Consider the following 24,763-nt stretch of genomic DNA (forward strand, 5'->3'; position numbering starts at 1 on the left):
TGAATTATCTCTAAGAGTAAGATACCTGAATTTCCTAAATCGAGGGGGCTTAAAGTATCCATCAGACATGCCAATAGAACTTGGAATTGAGGTGTACAAAGTATTTTATGTGTTAGTGTCAGATACATATAAGATGGTATTTCTAAATTCAGACAATCCTAAGTGTGTCACAAAATCCTTGGCTTTGGAGACAATGCAGTTGGCAGATTCCCTAGTCATTTGTGACTGCGGGAAAAAATTGGAAGACCTGGCCGGACAGTGTAGGCCTATATATATATTTGGGTGAATATATTTTTATATAACTTATTTAAAATTCACACCGACTTGTGTGTTCAACAAAGTGCTTCAAAGAGAGCAGACCTACTCCATACTGGTGTAACTTCCTGCAAGAGGTCCAGGAAAGCTGCAATGTTCATGGAATAGAAACAGTGAGGTACGGTACAGAAATAATTTATATTTGTAATAAATGAATAGTAATGGTAATTGGCTGTATGTTTTCTGTCAGTGTGTATGATGTGAATGTTCCAGTTGACCAGAAAATGGTTAAAATCGCAAGAACATGTCTCAAAGTACATTTGCTGTACTCACGCAAACGAACGTATATATGCGAGAAATAGAACGTTATGCATTGTATGTCAGAATTAACAAATATTTGAGGATAGATTTTGGTTTTATAAGGTGTTAACAGTTCTTTAAGTAATTTAAACGAGTGTGTTATTCAAGCGGAGCGTATGCGTATCGCCTTCAAGTCCCCCCCAAAGCGTGACGTCATCAGAGGTACAGTACGGCCTGGACATTACGAAGGCAGTGCAACAGCTGAAGATGTTCTCAAGTGAGAACGAAACATATACTGTTTATAATTAATAATTTGCTAAAAAGAAAATAAAAAGTATCAAAAAGGTGGAAGATTTTCAATTATTGTAACTCTCTGCGATTAGAATTTGATACGGAAAATGAAGCTGATTACTTGCAAGCTTGGAGAAGTCGAATCAGTTGACGATGCATTATCAGAAATAGATGTAATGAGTGACTATGAGGATTTTATACCTCAACAGTGTGGTAATAAGTCAGATAGTGATAGTGATTCGGTTAATGAAAATGTGTATAAAGTGGACTATGTATCTGCAACAGACGCAGTTACTCCTTCAACTAGCACTGATCAATTTTACAGCAGAGGATGGTCTCTTAACAGTGGGTAACCTGTTTCAAGAGGAAAGGGACAAGGTAGGGAGAATGAATCTGCATGAATCTGCCTCCGTTTGCACCAGGGGATCATGTATGCAGTAAGGATGGAACAACTATTTGGACTATTATAGAGAATAGTGGGAAAACCAGGACTGAATGTCACAGCTGATGAACAACTTTTTCCCAGCAAAGCTAGGTGCACGTTCACGCAGCACATGGCCAACAAGCCAGATAAATTTGGCATAAAATTCTGGTTACTGGTAGACGTTAATTCAAAGTATGTGTGCAATGGGATTCTTTATCTTGGGAAAGACGAAATGCGATCTACCAATGAATCACTGCCTGAAAAGGTTGTAATGAAACTTATGGACCCATACCTCATGAAAGGACGTAATGTGACCACTGATAACTTCTTTACATCGGTAAAGTTGGCTGAGAGACTGAAAGAGAAGAAAATTGGTACTGTTGGAACAATCAATCGAGTGAGGAAGGGAATCCTGGAGTCAAAGCATCACGCATGAATCTGTACGAGACTGTCATACTTCAGAAGGAAGATCAGACTACTTTCGCAGTATATCAAGAAAAAAGTGAATAAGAATATGTTTCTGCTTAACACTCTACACACGAGTGTTCAAGTCAGTGAAGGTAGCAAGAAGCTCACTAGTACCACTGAATTTTACAATGGAACTAACTATGGGATGGATTTAGTTGATCCAATGGCGCGTAAATATACCACTAGGGCTGGATGCTGAAGGTGGCCTGTATATGTATTTTACAACGTACTTGATCTAGCAGCAATAAATTAATGGATAGTCTTACAAGGAAGTTATGGGACAGTGAATCTCTCAACATGATTATATTATTCAGGTATTACAAGAACTAAGATCTGATTTTGTGAAGACAAGATCCTGTTGATTGAACTCCCTACAGTTCAGCCTGAGCCTCAGTCTCAGGTCCAATGTGCCAGTCGCAATTCACGACAATGTTAAGCAAACTCCCATTGTAAACAGAAAAAAACATCCGACATGTTCTTCATGCAACAAAGTAGTCTGCGGAAAATGTTCGCGTAAGGTAATTGCATAAATTGCTAATCAAGTGGTTGAATAAGTCTGTAAAGAAACAAAGTCTGCCAAAATATTTCATTGTTACCTATTAGAAGTGAAAGAAAATTAACAATTATTAATATTAAACAATGGATTGCTTTCTACACAGTACTTTCTAATTGTTAACTATATTGTTTTAAAATAAATTACTGAACATTCACGTTTCCCAGATCCTGGATATATATCAGTACGTGGCAGCGGTCAAAATGACTGCCTGCAGCCTTTATAGGTATGAAGAAAGTTAGGCCGTTTTAGTGTTAAGAAACAGATTATACCTGAAAAAGATACCATTAATTAAACATAAAAATGATATGTTTAGTTCTTGAGAGAAAGTCTGTCATACCACACTTTTAAATGTTTATTCTTTTTCTTCTTCTTCTTCTTCTTAGTTTAGCTATTATGAAATGATGATGATATTGAGAAGTGGAAAAACATTTACAGACATACCAACTTTCAAAAGCAAAAAATCAGGAGATTTTTTTAACGGCATATCCAGGCATTTTTCAATATATTATTGATGACATAACTTTGAAGAATATATAACACATTACACTACTCAATTACATAATTTCTCTTATTATTTTTTCTTTAATAAAAACTGAAATACTGCATGTATCTGAGCTTTAGAACACATAATTCTTCATTATAACTGTCTTAGGTCTCTTCATAAATTTTTAAACTAGATTTATGCTCAAAGCATAAATGTTGAATGGGTTTAATTTTTTCCAGAATTCTTTTTCGGAAAGCTTTGATCTCAACTGAGTTTTTGTCCTTGTAAATATGCTAAAAAATAGTCTCTCAATCGGCATTTCTATGTGGAAATGATGAAATAAAAAGCATTACATTAGAGATTCTGTCATATTTAAGAATACCACCAGCTGATTGCATCCAACTTGCCAGTGCCTACTCTCCACCAACTTGAAGAACGAGGAAAAACCTGGGATTAAAAAAAAAAAAAAAAAACAACAACAGGAATACTACATCTGCTCTCAAAATCGGGAGATAAGTCTTGGAGATCAGGGGAGAAGGTGGAAGAAACAGAAATCGGGAGGGAGTTGGCACGTCTGCATTTATGTTAAAATTCAGTGTTCACCCTTCTAACAATAGATGAGATGTTAGAACTTATCTTAATAAGGAAGCAAAGTGACAGCTATATCTACATATTTACAAGGTTGCATATAATTACAGTTATATGATTATTAATAATTTTCTCTCAGGTGGTTAAACATGCTTTACATTAAAACAACAAAAGTACTCATCCTACTGCACCTGGAAAATGGAAGTGAGAACTGGGCAGCACCATTCTTTCTCTGTGGCACTGTTATCCAGACAAAGTCATAAATGGTCCTTGGTTCATCAACCTCGGGTTACTGGTTAAAACCATGGCTGGTTAGCTTATACAGTCTGGAACACCAGCCTTTATTCTTCTTGAATGGATAAGTAGCACCTCTACTATTGTTTTACACAAAGTGCTCGATTTCAATTATTGCTAATTCTACTATTATTTCAACACAGAGTACGTATCTCACTCAGCCAGCTACAATATTAATACTCAGCAACATAACGTTTATTATTATGACTCTCCTTCGCTGATGAAATCATGTATAATTTAATTTTGGTATTGTTCACGTATAATCATCAAGTTGAAGCATTTACTGATGTGGTAAGTGTGATAGTGAACATGTTTTATTTACAGTATATAGTTCCGTTCACTAATAACTAAACTGCAGTCACCGATTTAAATTTCTATGACCATGGTGAATGAGCATGCTTTACACACCAAATCCAGTAAAGACTGTGAATATCACTCTGAAATACATTGTTCAGAACAAATATAAATTAAGACTGTCCTTGAAAATCTTAATTACTTCTGGGCATTGGATTTACAAAGTCTGAATTACAACTGCACTTGCACAATCAACGATCACACTAGACTCACTAAATCTGAGATCAATCTGGACTCAAAAACTCTGCAATAATATTAGACATGAACTATTGTCTGTGTTTCCTTTTTATTTACACATGAATCTCCACAGGCTTATCCTTGTTCAACGCCTATTATCACTTCATGATCGGTTCAACACATACTTGTGACGCTTTTTCTTACTGGGTGGTGTGAAACTATAGTCTACGATGCTAAAATATCAAAATGACTGGCCAATCAATTTTATGCATCCGTCTAGGCTCATCCAGGGTGTTCCTTAAATTTCGAGGCCACTGTTCAAGTCATTTTTTCAGTATTGGCTTCCTCCACAGACACTAGTCAATGACTAATTCTTACTCTCCCTTGTCTTCACCCGGTGGTTTATTTTAACATAGCCACATGTCTCTTGCCTTTGTCTTGCCAGTCCTAGCATGACTACCAGCCTCTGATTGAGAAATTTCCATACTGAGCGAGTTGGTCGTATGATTGCATACGGGAGATAGTGGGTTCAAGCCCCCGTCAGCAGCCCTGAAGATGTTTTCCGTAGTGAAATGGACTCTACTCACCTCCACCTTTATTTGTCAAAAAACTGCTCACTTTGTCTAGCCAGCTTTGCTTCTGCACTTTGCGGTGACTGCAGCATTACTGCCAGCTGATTTTGCTTTGCCAATGGCTGGATGATGTCATCGTTGCCACTCCTACAATCTTCCAGCATGTCCTTCGCATGTGTGTGCGTTGTGTCATAACATCCCCTTTGCCCTCCTCTCTCCAACTCATATATATACGGCCTCGTACCGTTACTCGGAGTGACAATCCTCAGCCTGTTGGAGAGAGAGAACGGGTTCCCTGGTACATGTCTCCAGTGAAATATAGATATTGTGTGCTCAGGACTATTGTTGGATGTGTAAAGCCATGAGGTATGAACACTTCTGCTACACTTTCTAACTAATCTCTATTGGGATCATGCTTCTGCTCATCCTGGATGCACGAGACGACTATTTTCAATTCCATAAATATAAAATTAAGGAAAGATCCACCTATTCAATACACATTGTTAATTAGCATAAGTTATATTAATATTAAAACATCATGGGACTAGTTTCGACCTGCTAAAGGTCATGTTCAGCCATTATAACCAAAATTGACAAGTCATATGATAAGCACACAAAACACACACACGTTTAAAATAAACACTTCAAAATTCAAGCATATGAACTGTTATGTAGATATACGGAATAATTTTTTTTTTTTGTATTGGCTAGAAAAATTCTAACACAGTTGAGAGATTACATCAAATATGACCTGATGTTTGGCATTTAACAGACACTTTGCCTCATTTTATGTACAATTAAAATATAATGTGCTTAAAAAAACAAAAAAAACAAAAAAAACACTTTGGCTACGGGGACAACATAAAACTGGAAACATTAGATCAAAGAAGTCCAGATGATAAGCTGGTTATTTGTTGTGAATATGGATCAAGTTGGACATGGAAAATGTCTGAAAGAAAAGGAAGAACAAAAGAATTACGTAGCACGTTAAAAGGGAATCAAATTCATTATATGTAGCGTTGTATGAGACACCCTTTCAAACTGCACTGCCGAATGTGTGTTATGTCCAAGACACAAACACTGAACATTCATGAAGTGGAGGTTTAGGGCTGGAAGGAGAGGGAGGAGGGGCAGACCCAGTGGCAGAAGGGGAAAGGACATAGATATACATTTTCTAAAACATTGTTTAAATCAAGAACTGTTTCCAATTTCTTATTTCAGTGCGAAAGAAACCTTGTATTTCAAAATGGCACAAAGCAACACATGAAAAAAACAAAACACTATTGTCTGGATAAAAGCCAAAAACATTTTTTTTTTTTACAGAATTTATTTTTTTATTAAATCAAGGTACTTAAGTGCCTCATTCCAGCTGGCCCCATTAGAATGGGACTCGTTCCAAAAATATACTCAAACTTCAAAAAATGCTAGTCAAGAAATAAGAAGCATTACATAAATTAAATAAAGCTTAGATCTGAAAAAAAAAAAAAAAAAACACCTTATAAATGACCAAGTCCAAAATACCAACAAACCTGAGCAAACCTTTCACCTACCCCTTGAAAAACTAACTTAAATTTTGAAGAAAGAGAGCTACAAATACTCAATAAAGGTCCGAAACACAAGTGGTTAGGCCTATATAAACAAGGAGAATACGTTACCTACCACCACTGCAGAAATAGTAAAAAATCATTTCAAAAATACCAAAAGAAAAACAAGACAAAATTACATATGACATTAAGAAAAACCTCCCAAAACTCTTTTAAAAACCAAAAATCAAATACAAGTACATCTGAACAATTAACAAACTTAATTTTTTTTAAAGCAGACGAAGGTAACATTATGGTAATTATGCACAAAAACGAATATTTCTCAGATAGTACATTCATAGAAATTAATAAAGACACTACTAACACAATCCAGAAAGAACTCAAACAAATGCTGAAAAACACAAGTTTCATCCTATGTGACAGTGACATATCTAAGCCCCTACCCATGAATTCTAGAATACCAACAGCAATATCTGAACCTAAATTACATAAAGAAGGATACGCATTAGACTAATGCTGGTAATTAATTTAAAAAACAGTCCAACATTAAAAATATATCATAATTTATTCATAACTTTTTAAACAAATATTATACCTTCCAAATTAATACAGTAGTCAAAAATTCTACAGAATTCTGCAATGCCACCAATAACATAAAACTACAACCTTCATATTCTTTTAATTCACATGAAATCATAAAATGTATTAAAAAATACCAGTCAGAGGTACAATTAATTTTGTTAGGAAAAATCTAACACAAACAAGTAAAGTAAATAAAAGAAAAATTATTATTATTATTATTATTATTATTATTATTATTATTATTATTATTATATTTCCCAATGGGAGCAACTGCATCCAGTATCTTGGCATAAACATATATTCATATCTAGAGAAAGGAAAACATTAAATACCCTCTATAAAAAAAAAAGACATCCCGGGAAGGCGTTGTTGGATTGTTAAGGAAATTACGTATGCAAAGACATTCGGACCAAACATGCAAATGATTAAAGTTTCGTGTCCAATGAATGAATAGTGGGAGCTCCCACGATTCTGAACTGCGCATGCATCCAGTGTATATAAGGCGCGATCCTGAAGCGTATGCTCAAAGTAGCTGTTGCATTCAACTGCGATATCTTAACGTCGGCTGTAAGAATGCCATGCCGAAGGATTCGTGCTCATTACGAGCAGATGTCAGAGTTTGAAAGAGGCCGTGCGATCGGATTGAAACAAGCTGGTTGGTCGAATCGAGCTGTCGCTGGAATTTGGGTCGAAGTGATGCGGTGATCAGACGATGCTGGCAAGCATGGATCAGCACCGGCAGGCATCAGCGTCAGGACAGCAGTGGTCGACCGAGGGCCACAACAGCATCGGCATACAAAGCAATTGTCAGAACAGCTGTCACAGCACCGGAGTCGTCGTTATCAACGATCCAGCGTGTGACCCGCACACGTGTCCACCATGACCATCAACAGATGCCTGAGCGAGAGGAATTTGCGCTCGCGCCGCCCGTTACGCCGCTTACCACTCACACCTGTTCACAGCCAAGCCAGATTACAGTGGTGCCACGCTCGAGCAATGTGGAGCTGCGCTGACTGGGGACGTATAGTCTTTACTGACGAGCCCCGTTTCCAAACGGTGCCCTGACGACAACCCCAGATGTTTGGAGATGTCCAGGCCAGCATGGGGATCCTGCCTTGACTATGGCACGCCACACAGCCCCACAACTGGGGGTGATGGTCTGGGGTGCCATCTCCTTTCATAGCTGGACCCCTCTGGTAGTCATTCCTGGCACAATGACAGCACAGCGGTATGTTGATGACATTCTACGGCCGGTTGTGTTATCGTTCCTTCAGTGACATCCAGGCCTTACTTTCCAACAGCATAATGCCCGGCCGCACACGGCACATGTTGCTATGAACTGTCTTCAAGCTTGCCCTATCCTTCCTTGGCCAGCTCGGTCACCTGATCTCTCTCCCATAGAGCACATTTGGGACGTCATGGGTAGGCGATTGCGAACATCCCGGAATGTCACCGATTTAGCCCAACAGTTGGAGACCATTTGGCACAAAATTCTGCAGGACACTATTTGGGACCTTTATCAGTCTATGCCACGCCAAGTGACAGCTTGCATCCAGGCCAGGGGTGGACCAACACCTTATTGACGTCCTCACTTTGTAATGCTCTAACTGTGCAATAAATCATTCGACTGTTCTGCACTTTTGATTGTTTTTTTTTTAAATGTCTATTCCTCACATCCACCGATTTTTATCGACATCAGACAATTCCTTCCTGGTGCGTCATTTTTTTTGTTATACAGTGTAATATCAAAGGAATCGTGGAATGCCTTAGAAATGTCGATGACTATTTCATAATTCTAGATCATCTGAATGACTTGGACCTGTACATAACATTTACACTTGAAGGAGAAAACAATCAAAAACTTAATTTTTTAAATCCTACAGTAGAAAGAAAGAATAATTGCCTGTTGTAAAAAAATTACAGGAAAAACAACTCAAACTATTAAGACCATATGAAAAGATTCACATCACCCAGGAATTCATAAAAGAGCTACTTTCCACAACATGATTAACCGAGATTATAATAATATCCCCATGTCACAGAAAGATCTCCGAAAAGATTTAAATACTATTTATAAAATAGCCACTAACAACGGATACACTAATAATTAAACAAATAAAATAATGATAAAATAAAAAATAAAGCCCAAACACAACTTACAAAAGAAATGATTAACAACACGAAGAATTTTGCCACCTTCACCAATAACAAAATTTATTAAGTCAACAATATTTAAAAAAAAAAACTACAAAATAGCATTCTGTACAAACAACGCCAAAAGCAAATTAATATACAATCATCATAGCATTACAGAAAACAAGATATTTGAATTCAAAAATTTGCTGCAATGTTTGCAATGCAAAACAACTTATATCTGCCAAACTGGAAGAAACTTCAAAACAAGTTACCTCAAACACACCAATGCAGCAAAATACAAATAGATATTCAGCAAAGAGTAGGCTACACATGTGAGTAATTTTCACCATATGTTTACAACAACAGATCAAGATTTAACAATTTTACATATGGTACCCAGGTGAAGATTCTTGAAATAGTTTTATTGAAAAAGATCAAAAATCAAACCCCAATTTTAATATGAATGAAATTACGGACAGCACAAACATATTATACGAAGAAATTTTGGCAATAACTTCACAAAAAAGAAAAAAATGTGTAACTGACGATATGAATCTCCAATCAATAGGACGCTATCCCTACTATAGCATTCCCCCTCCCACTCTCGCCGCACCTCCTGTACCTATACCAGATCAGCTCCCTGACGCTAGCAGTCACCAACAAGGCGAATCAAGACACGTTGGAAAGGGATCAGTGGGGAAGTGGTACTTAACATCCTTTCAGAATTCCACCACTGTTAGCACATTCTTTCATTAAGTTATATTTCTTCTTTCTTTCTTTCTTTCTTTCTTTTTTTCTTTCTTTCTTTCTTCTTTCTCTATTTGTGGACTCATATAACATCAAACAACACTGGAAGATTGAAGATCTTAAGATCAGTATTGCATTACATTTAGCCATCAAGAGGAGTTTCCCCAGCTATTATTTCACCTTTTTCTATAAAATAACATACACTACACGCACCCTCAATGCAGAGTTTTATAAAATTATTCATTCATTTGGGGAACAAAAAAAAGGAAGAAGAAAGATGATCTCAACTATGGCACACAATATTTAAAACATTTAAACGTATCCTACCTGTGTTTTAAATACGTCTTTTGTCATTTTATGCGTTATTGTCTTCTAAGCTGAAGATATCTCAAAACTAAGTGATGAAACGTGCTGATAATTAAGCGTTTTATTGTTTACTAGCAACGTGAACATTTTGGTATTATCTATACCCGGTCTCTGGGAAAACCCTCCGGTCATGACTCTTAAGACTTCCTTCTTGCGACCTCGAGATTTGCTCTGTATTTATTCCCAAGGACTACAAGATTTCAAATTGTTGTCTACATGATCCCAGGTCTTGGTTTTTAGAACAGAGACAAATTCATGTACCATTGCCAGCATTCATTCATTTTTCTCCAGACCTGAAAATGCCATTTGAATTGAAACCTCAGCCAAACATACCGAATCAATTTGTCTCCTATCACGTTCCTGGTAGAGCCTTTGAGGTCTACTTTGTGTTCCCAAACGAATCAGTTTTGGCCTGCCTGGAGCATGTCAATATTGTTGTATTCCTGGTTCTGGTTCAAATTGAGAACTTTATCTTCTGAACTATCCAAATCAACTTTGATGCTATCCATACATTCTATGCATCAGGGAGTTACATTTACATTGATGAAAGAATCAACCCAGCTCTGCTCCCTGTTGGGATGATTGTCATGAAGTGCTCTTGTTGCTCTTGGGCAAAAATAGTGATTGTATTTTTGCTCTTTTCTATCTCCTTTCAAAAACTTTACATCACACAAGATATCTACTTTAAATTCCTGTAGTATCCAAATTCTTAAACTTTTGGACTGTACTGCATATCCGAGGAATATGCCGTTATGCCGCGGAGGTCGAATTTTCCCATGTTCGACGATAGGTTCAGGCAGTAGGTTTCACATTCAAATTTTTTAAATTTAAAAACGTGTGGTGAATAAGGTACCACAGTTCACACCTGTAACCTGAGTGGATGTTTTGTCAAACATTACGCAGTGACTACTCTCTGTAGTCTTCCCGACTAACAGTAGATTAGTATGCATATCAGGTACCTATCACGTGTCTATTTGACAGAAGTAGGCTATGCGCCGGGAGTAGATTACACCTTCTTCCTTATCACACCATTCATTTCATCTCATAAACTACTCTGATGAGGCTGACATCAGGAAGGGCATCTGGTCAAAAAACTCGCTATGAAAATTCATAATTAAATTGAAATAATAAATAAGGTAGTTCAACCTATTCAATACAAATAAATATGAAATGTAGTGTTACATTCCTATTTAATTATAAGTGGAATCGGTACCGGTTTCGACCCCAATCCGGGTCATCATCAGCCGAATAAAACACAAAAAATAATGCATAGGTAAGAAAGAAAGAAAATAAAAGATCAAGTCCCCACAAAAAAAAAAAAAAAAAAAAAAAACAGTTGAAAAGGCAATGTAAAACAACGGGGATAGGCTCACTGGCTGGGCTTAGCCAGGCAATAATGGGGGCAATATCTTGTTTAGTTTAGAACTTATGGCAAAAATAATTCGTTGTTGTTTGCTGTGCCATTAACAGCTGGAATATCTGGGTCAGCCATTTCCCGCTCAAATGGTGGGTGTGAATGTGTTAAAACAGACATTAATAAGGTCTTGTAAGTTCCTTGTCCCTGTTTATTACAACATTAAATTCACATTGTCTGTTAATTAATTCTGTACCGATTCTAGACTTCACTCTTTCTGAATTTATTCTCGTCAAAAATATGAATTTTGAAACTTCTTCAGTTTTGATTGTGTTTTTACCAAATTTAGGTTTCACATTTAGTACAAATAAACACATATTTTTTTGTGCTATTTGTTTTACGTCGCACCGACAGATAGGTCTTATGGCGATGATGGGATGGGAAAGTCCTAGGAATGGAAAGGAAGCGTCTGCGGCCGTAATTAAGGTACAGCCCCAGCATTTGCCTGATGTGAAAATGGGAAACCACGGAAAACCATCTTCAGGGCTGCCAACAGTGGGGTTCGAACCCACTATCTCTCGGATGCAAGCTCACAGGTGTGCGCTCCTAACCGCACACAAAACTCGCCTAGTAAAAACATATTTTACCAAATTAGATATATGTAGATGTATTGGTTCAAATGCTTTTTCAATTTTTTTCTTGTACAGTACTAGCAAAATCTCAATCCTTTTCTGTGGTTTTAAACTGAAAATTATCTTTCCAAGTTTTACATTTTGGAGACTCTACTGTCAGCTAGCCTATAAAATACACCCGCAGTTCATACGTCAAATGGTTTTGGAGGAATGATTATTTCTTTTCGGTTCTAAAACTCATTTGAACTCCATACAACTGGAATGTTTTAAAACCCTATGTTATTTAACATCTAGGGTGAAGATGCGACCAACCTATGAAATTTTAACTTCGTACTTCAAACCATATTGGAGGAAATATGTCTTAACAGCTAGACATGGAAGACCAACCTTCATGTAAAATGTAACATTCGTGTAGGGAATGTTTCCAGGAAAATGAATAATCTGTTTTTCGAGGTCACACCCCCATCTAAACTTCTTAGAAGAGAAACATTTTGAAGCTATGCTAAGTGGCTCACATGGTTAAGGCACTAGCTTTCTGAGCACAAGTTGACAGGTTCTTTCCTGGCTCAGTCTGGTGACATTGAAGGTGCTCAAATACGTCAGCCTCGTGTTGACAGGTCTACTGGCACATAAAAGAACTCTCGCAGAACAAAGTTCCAGCATCTCAGTGTCTTCAAAAACCATAAAAGTAGTTGTTGGAACACAAATCCAATAACACTGTTAATATTGTTATTATTATTAAAACATTTTGAAGTACCGGTGTATCATATTTGAATTACAACATGTACTGTACGTCAAATTGTTCTGGAGGGATGAATAATTTTGTTTCCAGAGCTAACCTTATTTAACCCCTTAGGGATGGAATGTTTGATGAATGACTATTTGTTTTCTAGATGATAGGAAAACTTAAAACGGTCCACCTTTTCAATACAAAAATGTTATAGTTATTTATAACATGTATTTGCACTTGGAACTAGTTTCAACGCTGTTTTGCGTCATCATCAGCCAAAATGTGGGAAATAGGCCAGCATGTAGGCATTTATATTACACAAGGCGTTACATTAAACAATACACATCTTACGAGGAGATAAAAACAGGGACGAATATAGAAACAAATGAATCGTTGAGGAAGCAAAAGTTATACATATTAAAAATAACCTTAACCACACATCTTGCAGTGCGAAAGTGTTCTTCTTGAATGATTCCTGAATATAAAACACACGCGCACACATTTCTGAAGAGCCAGCAGGCAGGACAAAGTAAAGTGAAACCTTAAGAGTTCTTCTGAGAAGAGTTCATCATTTTTTTCTATGTTCCGACTAACTAATGAAGTCTCCCTTGAGTTCCTGATAAACATACACAACAGGAAATTCTCCTTCACTCTCAACAATAGCTATAAAGACCAACGGTAAAATTTCATTTTAAATATTGTGCAGAGACGTGAAAGCATGATCTTGAACATGATATAACTCCTTCATATAACCCAATTTTTTACACAAGGTGTTACATTAAATAATACACATCTTACGAGGAGATAAAAACAGGGACGAATGTAGAAACACATGCATCGTTGAGAAAGCAAAAGTTATACATATTAAAAATAAGCTTAACCACACAACTTGCAGTGCGAAAATATTTGCCGGGAATGATTCCTGAATACAAAACGCACGCGCACACACTTCTAAAGAGCCAGCAGGCAGGAAAAAGTAAGGTGAAACGTTAAGAGTTCTTCTGAGAAGAGTTCATCATTCTTTCTATGTTCCGAATAACTAATGAAGTCTCCCTTGAGTTCCTGATAAACATACACAACAGGAAATTAAACAATACACATCTTACAAGGAGATAAAAACAGGGAAAGTTATACATATTAAAAATAACCTTAACCACACATCTTGTGGTGCGAAAATATTCGTCTTGAATGATTCCTGAATACAAAACACACACGCACACATTTCTGAAGAGCCAGCAGGCAGGAAAAAGTAAAGTGAAACCTTAAGAGTTCTTCTGAGAAGAGTTCATCATTTTTTCTATGTTCCGACTAACTAATGAAGTCTCCCTTGAGTTCCTGATAAACATACACAGCAGGAAATTCTCCTTCACTCTCAACAATAGCTATAAAGACCAACGGTAAATTGTATTTTAAATACTGTGCAGAGATGTGGAAGTATGATCTTGAACATGATATATAACTTCTTCATTTAACCACCTTTGAAAGTTTCTCTCTATATTACATAGCTTCATTAACACACCATTCTGTAGATGCACAAAATAATCTTGTAATCTTCACAGGTCCGGTATTCAGCTCGACAAGAATATAAAATAGGTATTAAGGAATACGTTGTTGAGAGTTTGGAGGTTGACTGTGCCAGTATTTGTGGTGTATTGTTGCAGCGTTACGTGTAGGGTGGGGGCAGGTTTCTATGATGTTTATTGCGGGACATGAGGCGGTAAAGCTATGGCGCGAGATGAAGAGGAACAGAGCGTGTTGGATAGTTTAGGTCTGGGAGGCGGCCATTGTTGGATTAGGAGGGGAGAGGGGAGGAGCGGTAGGGGAGGAGGAGTGGAAGGAGGGGAAGTATGGAGGGTGATGTGGTGAAAGTGTGTCGCGTGACAAAGTATTATGCATAATCTGAAAGACGGATCTGTTTTTCGGGATATTCATGTTTTTGAAAAATTCAATGAGAAAGTCGAATAGGATCTTTGGTTTCTCTGAGATATCATTTAAGTTTAGGTTGGGATTGAAATATTGGTCTAAATGAATATAGAGGTTTTCAGTGACGTCTAGGAAAGAACCTTTGTTTAGAATATCTAATACCTCAAGATCTTGAAAAGGTGGACCATTATAAGTTTTCCTATCATCCATTCTCAGTTCAATACGGACAAAAATGAAATTCTTAGGTTTATTTGTTTTCTAGTCGTAACCCTTAGGGATTAGCTATTTTTCACACAGGCAAATACTGGGGCTGTATCTTAATTAAGGCCATGATCACTTTCTTCCTGATCTGAGCCCTTTCCTATCCCTTTATCGCCATAAAACCTATCTGTGTCGGTGCAACGTAAAACTATTTGGAAAAACAAAAAAGTCAAACCTCTTATTTAACACCTATGATAACATTTGAAATAGCATGCTGTTTGGTGGGTAATATTTTAATCACTTTTGGATATAACATTCACAGCATTAAATCATTCATAAATAATAATTTTCCTCAATGATTGCTCCATGGTTACTACTTACATTTGAAAATCACAGCACTAGCCTACGCAGTAACTCAGGGAAGTCCGCTGAATGCTCTGAAACTCGTGAGTTGCACTGTCACCATTGGAATCAAGAAAAGAAAAGAAACCTATACGAGTGTGTAGAAGACAAAGGACAAGTAAAAAATGCTGACACTAGGTACTCACTTCCCATGCTTCGGCCTCTCTGAGTCGGCTCTGTCCTATTCACACTGTCAAGTCGAGTTGACGTTAGACCGAACACTGGCAGACAATAGAGGAGAGCTGTTGTTCTTAAGGGACAGCAGTAGAAGAGGGGAGGGGAGAGGAATGGGACACGATGAAGGAGAAGCAATAGCTTACTCTTCTTAAGGTACAGTTAAAGGTTCCACCTTTAAAAAACTAATTACTTTTTTTTTTTTTTTTTTTTTTTTTAAGGGCACGTGTCTCTGAAGACCATAGTAAAATAGTGGAAAATTACTATATTTGCCTTCATAATTTGGCCAGATACACTTGTTCTAGGTGGACAAAAAATATTATATGCAATGAATGAATATTGTAGATTGTTTTTATATTATTAGTTATTGGTTAAAGTTCATTGTTAATTTTTATGACAGTTTATTTCTTGCAATGTTTTTTAAGTCTGCAAAATCACTCCAAGCTGTCGGAAGGGTAAACTCAGAAACTACTCGTGTGATATGAATGATATTTTTACATGTGCTACCCACAGCATGTAGCTACAAAGTAGACTACTACAATCATGGTATTTGGTAAAATAGTTCTTTTGTGGAAAAAGTTCTAAAATTGTTATTAATATTTTCATAAATTTTGTTGAATATTTTATGGCCTATGCTTCATAAATAAAGAGCTATGTTCATGATTGTAGTCTACTTTTCAGACAATTGCACACTGAAACTGTGAGCCAAATTTCACTGGTCTATCATTAACGGCACCGAGATAGTAAAATAAATATTCTACATACATACATACATATATACATACATACATACATACATACATATACACACATTATCATTATAGACTGTTATGCCTTTCAGTGTTCAGTCTGCAAGCCTCTGTGAATTTACTAAATGTCGCCACAATCCTAGATTTGCAACTAGTATTGTGGCCTCATTTAGTTCTATACCTCTTATCTTTAAATTGTTAGAAACCGAGTCTAACCATTGTCGTCTTGGTCTTCCTCTATTTCTCTTACCCTCCATAGCAGAGTCCATTATTCTCCTAGGTAACCTATCCTCCTCCATTCGCCTCGCATGACCCCACTACCGAAACCGGTTTATGCGTACAGCTTCATCCATCGAGTTCATTCCTAAATTAGCCTTTATCTCCTCATTCTGAGTACCCTCCTCCTTTATCTCCTCATTCTGAGTACCCTCCTGCCATTGTTCCCACCTGTTTGTATAAGCAATCATTCTTGCTAGTTTCATGTCTGTTACTTCTAACTTATGAATAAGATATCCTGAGTCCACCCAGCTTTTGCTCCAGTAAAGCAAAGTTGGTCTGAAGACAGACCAATGTGAAGATAGTTTCGTCTGGGAGCCGACATCCTTCTTACAAAATACTGTTGATCGCAACTGCAAGCTCACTGCATTAGCTTCACGACACCTTGATTCAATCTCTCTCACTATATTACCATCCTGGGAGAACACACAACCTAAATACTTGAAATTATCGACCTGTTCTAACTTTGTATCACCAATCTGACATTCAATTCTGTTGAATTTCTTACCTACTGACATCAATTTAGTCTTCGAGAGGCTAATTTTCATACCATACTCATTGCACCTATTTTCAAGTTCCAAGATATTAGACTGCAGGCTTTCGGCACAGTCTGCCATTAAGACAAAGTCGTCAGCATAGGCCAAACTGCTTACTACATTTCCACCTAACTGAATCCCTCCCTGCCATTTTATACCTTTCAGCAGATGATCCATGTAAACTACAAGCAGCAAAGGTGAAAGATTACAGCCTTGTCTAACCCCTGTAAGTACCCTGAACCAAGAACTCATTCTACCATCAATTATCACTGAAGCCCAATTGTCAACATAAATGCCTTTGATTGATTTTTAATAATCTACCTTTAATTCCATAGTCCCCCAGTATAGTGGACATCTTTTCCCTTGGTACCCTGTCATATGCTTTCTCTAAATGTACGAAACATAAACACAACTGCCTATTCCTCTCGTAGCATTTTTCAATTACCTGATCCTGACAGCCTCTCTGTGGTCTGAAACCACACTGGTTTTCATCCAACTTCCTCTCAACGACTGATTGCACCCTCCCTTCCAAGATGCCAGTGAATACTTTGCCTGGTATACTAATCAATGAGATACCTCGATAGTTGTTGCAATCCTTCCTGTTCCCTTGCTTATAGATAGGTGCAATTACTGCTTTTGTCCAATCTGAAGGTACCTTACCAACACTTCACGCTAATTTTACTACTCTATGAAGTCATTTCATCCCTGCCTTCCTAATATACTTCATCATTTCAGGTCTAATTTCATCTACTGCTGCTGCCTTATGACAATGGAGTTTATTTACCATCCTTTCCACTTCCTCAAGCATAATTTCACCAACATCATTTTCCTCCTCCCCATGAGCTTGGCTGTTTGCAACACCACCAGGATGATTTCCTTTTACATTGAGAAGATGATAATACAGATGTTGATCAGATATTGGTGCAACCAAAAAGAGAAACTGGAAGCAGCAAATAAAAGTTTCGTGGGACCAAAACGGGCAAATATCCCAAGTTGATATAGATGTTGATTCCCATAGGGAATCTGAAATATTTGTCCTGAATGAGTAAATTTATAATACCAATATAAATGGTCCGTTATTGGACATTATAATTTTCCAGCTAACTCATTCCTGGTTGCCAGCATTTCGCCCTCGTGTGCTAGGCTGGGCTCATCAGTTGGTCCAATAACGGACCATTTATATTGGTATTATTGAGAAGATGTTCAAAATATTCCCTCCACCTCTCCAGTGATTCCCTGGGATCTATTATGAGTTCACCTGAATTACTCAAACACTGTTCATTTCCTTTTTCCCTCTCTTCCTTTCTTTATTACTGTCCAGAAAGGTTTCCCTGCTGCTTGACCTAGCCTTTCCAGATTATTACCAAAATCTTCCCACGACTTCTTTTTGGATTCAACAACTATTTGTTTCGCTCTGTTTCTTTCATCTACGTACAAATCCCTGTCTGCCTCGGCCCTTGTTTGGAGCCGTTTCTGATAAGCCTTCTTTTTACGTTTACAGGCTGCTCTCACTTCATCATTCCACCAAGATGTTCGCCTTTTCCCATCTTTACACACAGTTGTTCCTAGGCATTCCCTTGCTGTTTCTACTACAGCATCCCTGTATGCCACCCATCCACTTTCTATATCCTGAGCCTGCTTACTGTCTACTGTTCGAAACTTCTCACTAATCATATCCATGTACTTCTGTCTAATTTCCTCGCCCTGGAGATTTTCTTCCCTTATTCGTTTGCAGACAGATTTCACTTTCTCTACCCTAGGCATAGACATACTTAGTTCACTACAGATCAGATAGTGGTCTGTATCACCGAAAAATCTGCAAGAAACTTGTAGTCAGTTAAGATATAGTCTATTACGGATCTGGTACCCCTAGCCTCCCATGTGTAGCGGTGAATAGCCTTATGCTTGAAGAATGTATTCGTAACAGCTAAACCCATACTAGCACTGAAGTCCAGCAAACGCTTCCCATTCCCATTAGCTTCCATATCTTTCCCACATTTACCAATCACCCTTTCATATCCTTCAGTTCTATTCCCGACTCTCGCATTGAAATCGCCCATTAGCACTATTCTATCCTTGCTGATGACCCTGACCACGGTCACTCAATGCTTCATAAAACTTGTCAACTTAATCCTCATCTGCACCCTCACATGGTGAATACAACACAACACATCACACAACACATAATCACAGGGCAGAACCCAAGCACCGGGCTCACTGCGAGCCAGCACCCCGCCAGCAGCCAGCTCGCCGCCGCCAAGAGACTCCTCGAGCCCCCGCTCAGCCTGCCAGCCAACCAGCAGGCAAGGCAATGCCCAGCAGCCATACCAGCCGTTTTCAGCGCGGTCCAACCAATTTGATACTGTCAACCAGGACTCTCTGTGGTCGCCGCCAGTCACACAGCCAGACCTAAGCAGACAGCCTGCCAACCAGCGGGCACCCAAGAAGCAAAGCAAATTTGTCAGGGCCCTCAGTGTGGTCACTGGTTCGAAGCTTGTCCCGTTGTGACACGGTAAAACTAAACCTGCTTCGACCGTGCCCACTGAGCGAGCACCTACCAAGAGTTTGACCGTTCCAGTGTTTAGATAACCCCAAGAACCACCCACCCCCACCCTGTCGGGACCACCTCGGTGGATGAGTAGCCGAGACACCGACACTCCCACCTCAAATCATGTCCACGAACCACCTAACCACCCTTCTTTCGACCAACCACTTGAAATTCGAACCAACGCCTGTGATTCCAGATACGACCCCTTCATATTCCGCATGCCAATTGACCGCTACCAAAACAAACACCAAAGACAAAATGCGCAGTTTTTCCACCGCAAAAGCACATACTCAGCCATCAAACCTGTCGTAACACACGTTCAACTCTTACAGGAGCTTGTGGCTACTCCAACCACTACTCTTATACCTTCATCACCTTCACACAATATACATAACATTTGTTTGAGCGCCAGTTGCTTTTTAAATAAAAACAACAAAATTTGGTAGAGCATACCTCTTATATCAATTATCTCAAGGCATGAGGTGATAAACTCACATATTTGGCAATATACAGGGATATGGATCAGGACAATATTAAATTACTGTTGCATTTCCACAATTGAGGATTGTACATGGAACTGGAATCACTTATTATAATTAAAATAAAACTGAGTTTATGACTATAATTTACGTCACAATGAACAAGCATTGACGTCTTTTAATTTAACAAAAAAAAAATATATCTAGTGAGATTTGCGGTAATATGAAAAAGAAAATTTAATCTAAACAAAAAAAACTATTGGCATGAACTTGAAGTGAGATGTGATATCGCTGCTGATTACATTCTTCTTCATGTTATGAATGCATAACATGTCTGATGCTTTAATTACCTGATGTCTGCATACACCGCTGTTGAACTTGAAATTCCTGGGAAAACCTACGAGCTGAAGTCGGGAGCTGTCTGCTGTTATCTTCTTATATAACAAGGAGTTGGCCTACATACCATGTACGCGTGTAGGGAGCTCCAATGTAATTACGTCCACTCAATATATTATAAGAAATTGGAAAATATTATTGAAACATCTTGTGAAGTCCATCCTCACAAGAAGATGATGTTTCTTTATCAGCATAGTACCCGTCTCTGTTCGGATACAACCACCACTTGTAGACCTCCTCGATTATTACTTCTTCAATCACAACTCTTAGCTCTGACCATCACTCTAAGACCATTTCTTCCATTTGATACATCTGACTGATACATATGATCTGATAGATATGATACCTCTCACTACCGTTGCATCAACTTTTATAACCTCGCGATGACGACTCATCTCCCTACTCTCTGTTCATCCCTTCCAGCTCAACATACAGTAGCTGGCGAATACTGACACTTGGTCGCAATCACGTGCCCACGCACTGATGTCATCAGTCATGTGTCATATAAGCGTACCCAAGCGGATTACAGTGACTATGCAGCATGAGTCACCGGAAAACCTACTTGCACATAACATTCTCAGTTAAACATAGCCTCGATTGCAAAATACTCTGCCAACATATCTGCCTAGAGTTACAAGCCACAGAATGACTATATCAAACCATTACAAGTTGTCCATTTCATGACCGTATCGATATTTAATCAAGAAGTAAGTATAAATAACCACCTAATCGATACTTTATTAATGCCTCAAGCAAAATTGAATAAAATTAAAACTTACAGGACATGTTTCGACCACTTAGTGGTCCTCTTCAGCTGTATAAATAAAGAACTGAAAAGAAAAACATTGACAATAAGCACAAATAAAAGTTCTTTGGAGACTCCTTTGATAAAAATGGTGGTCGTCAGAATAGGTCATCTTGCCTTTCGTTCTTGTTTGGAAAAGATGTTTATTCTCTCCAGAGCTTTCCATGAACTGTCAAACTGTATCACATCGTTACTTCACCAGGTCGCGCTCAAAGACAGACCCTCTAGACAGCGCAGAATAAACATCTTTTCCAAACAAGAACGAAAGGCAAGATGACCTATTCTGACGACCACCATTTTTATCAAAGGAGTCTCCAAAGAACTTTTATTTGTGCTTATTGTCAATGTTTTTCTTTTCAGTTCTTTATTTATACAGCTGAAGAGGACCACTAAGTGGTCGAAACATGTCCTGTAAGTTTTAATTTTATTCAATTTTGCTTGAGGCATTAATAAAGTATCGATTAGGTGGTTATTTATACTTACTTCTTTATATCAAACCAACAAATCTCACTTACTAATATACAGCATAATTACAAACATATTCACTTAACCTATGATTAAATACAATAATACGCGTGATACCTAATTATTACAGTCTAAATGATGAGAAACAGAATATAAAATCTAATGAATCGGGTTAATAATGATGATGATAATAATAATAATAATAATAATAATAATAATAATAATAATAATAATAATAATAATAATAATAATAATAATAATAAATACTGAATGGAATCTGTAACCCTGTTGTACGGTTACAGAACGCCTGCCTCATGAAATAATTGATTAAATGAATCGATTGATTCATGAAATATATACATAATCACCTGAAATCGAGTACACCATAGATACATGTATAAAAATGCCCTTTACAAATTGGGTACATAGTATCATCCATCTGGATGTTCGTTGTTACACATATAAAACATTGATCAATTATCATTTTCACTTTGATTATACAGTATTATTTACATACAGATTACATTTCTTTCCCACTTCTGTCGTTTCAAACGTTCATTTAGTGTCCAAAAGTAATTCTCGAAGACATTTCGTTATATACACTGTCTCCAAGCACTGGAGTTTATTGCGCTGCCGTGCTTCACTTAATATCACAACACACGCTAATTTCACTGAAGTCCTGTTCGCAATGCCAGCTTCATAAAACATGGTGAATTAACATAATAATGAAAATTAATCAACAAACTCACATGATATATTTCTTAAGATTTCTTATATTGTATGTGCCTACGATATTTCCTTCCTTGTCTTCTAATGAATAAGCACAATTTCCAATCCCTTTCACTACGGTGAAGTATCCCTGATATAACAAGAAAAACTTAGAAAATTGACCAGCTTCTGCTGATAACGGGAGTGGCACTCTGAGTAAAACCTTGACACCAAGTTCAAATTCATCCAATTTAGTCTTCTGCTGGCGAATTTGTTTATCTCCTGCTTTCTTTAAATTCTCCCTAGCCAGCTGGATATAAAAATCCTTAGTTTTCTCCTCTCCCGAGTCCAAGCCTAACATACTCGCAATTTCATCAGTAGGCTTCCTGCCGTGATGAATTTCATAGGGCGTAAATCCAGTGGACTCGTGCAACGTGATGTTACACCAACGTTCGACATTACTCAACTGTGAAAACCACGAGTTGTGTTTGTCATGCACATATGCCCTAAATATACGTCCTATTTCACGCATCGTTCTTTCAACCATATTGCTTTGCGGGCAACGTACCGATGAAAATATAGTTTTGATCCCCAGTTCATTTAGTTTGGTATTCCAGATCTTCGAAATAAACTGACTGCCATGATCAGATAGTATTGTGAGGGGACATCCGAACTCAGGAACATATCTGTCCACGACCTGTTTGAGACAACCCCTCCCTGTAGCTTTCCTCAATGGGTACATCTTGACATATGTACTGAAGGCATCAATCAAGACAAAAACAAATTGGTAACCATATCTGGATTTAACTAACGTTCCAAACAGATCAACACTAATAAGCTTCCCGGGTCTGTCAACAATAACAGCCTAGTCGGGTGCTTAGAGCGTTGGCAGAGATCACACGTAGCGAGTATTTTCCTCACGTGCCTTCCCATATTCCTCCACACAAAGTTACCCTGAATAGCATATAAGACCTTATTTGCTCCAAAATGACCCAGCTCCTTATGATAAAACCAAATCATATCCTCTTGCAGGGCTTTAGGTACACATACTTTGAACTTCCCAGAATAACATTTCCGAGTGAGAAAACCATTACATAATTTATACGTAAGTTTGCCGTTCTCTAGAACAGAACCTGGTTCCTTATCTCTAACCGAGGTCAACAGTCCCGCCAACACTTCTTCTCTTTCCTGCTCGGACAACAGATAACGAAGTCTATCTCTTTCTGCAGTATTATCAGTCATCGAGCCAACACAAATCGAAATACCTTCTTTCACCTCTAAAGAGACAGTATTTTCCTCCTTAGGGAGATACCTGCTGAGAAAGTCAGCCATAACATTATCTTTCCCTTTAATATGACGTATCTTAAAATTATATTCACTTATGGCTAAAATCCAACGAGTCATACGATTACTAGTTAGTTTGTAAGTATTTAAGAATACCAAGGCCTGATGGTCAGTCCATATCTCGAATTTATTACCTAAAACATACATTCTAAACTTACTTAATGAATACATGATTGCAAGAAATTCAATCTCAGTGATCGTATATCTCTTTTCTGCCATACTGAGCCCACGACTTGCCAAGGAAACGATGCCTAAATTGCCGTTATCATCTCTCTGACATAAACATCCACCAACTCCCTTCTCTGAACTATCAGTCATTAGAATAAATTCACGATCTGGTACTGGATATCTCAACATAACTGCTTCATTAAATCCATCCTTCAACTTCTGGAAAGCCTCATCATGTTCTGTCCTCCACTTCCACTTCGCACCTCCTTTCAATAGCTCATGAAACGGCTCTAACAGCGCAGAATATTTACCCACAAAATGTCGAAAGTAATTACACATTCCCAGAAAAGATTTCAATTGTTTAACATTACGTGGAGTAGGAGTGTTGTTTATCTTGTCTAATCTCGTCTGTTCCGGTTTTACCCCCTGTTCAGATACAGTGTGTCCCAAAAATGTAATCTGTTGTGAACACAATGTCGATTTACTCAGTTTTAATGTAAATCCCCCTTTCCTGATTTTATGTAGAACAATATGTAAGTGTTTAATGTGTTCCTCAAACGTGTGGGATGCTATAACAATGTCGTCTATGTACATGGTCACAAAACTATCCGTATCTCTCCCTAATACTTTACTCAAGGCCCTAATTAATGCTGCAGATGAAGTACGGGTCCCGAAAGGCACCCTGGCGAACTGATACAAGCAATTCTTGTATGCAAACGCCGTAAGTGGACGGTC

General features: G+C 37.8%; 1 protein-coding gene across 2 annotated transcripts in view; it reads right to left on the bottom strand.

The window, feature by feature from the left end:
- Positions 1 to 24,763, bottom strand: part of TfIIS (RNA polymerase II elongation factor) — a 228,798-nt gene that overhangs the window by 16,438 nt on the left and 187,597 nt on the right. The window lies entirely within an intron of this gene.

This window comes from Anabrus simplex, chromosome 7 (genome assembly GCF_040414725.1).
Source record: "Anabrus simplex isolate iqAnaSimp1 chromosome 7, ASM4041472v1, whole genome shotgun sequence".
Lineage (NCBI taxonomy): Eukaryota > Metazoa > Arthropoda > Insecta > Orthoptera > Tettigoniidae > Anabrus > Anabrus simplex.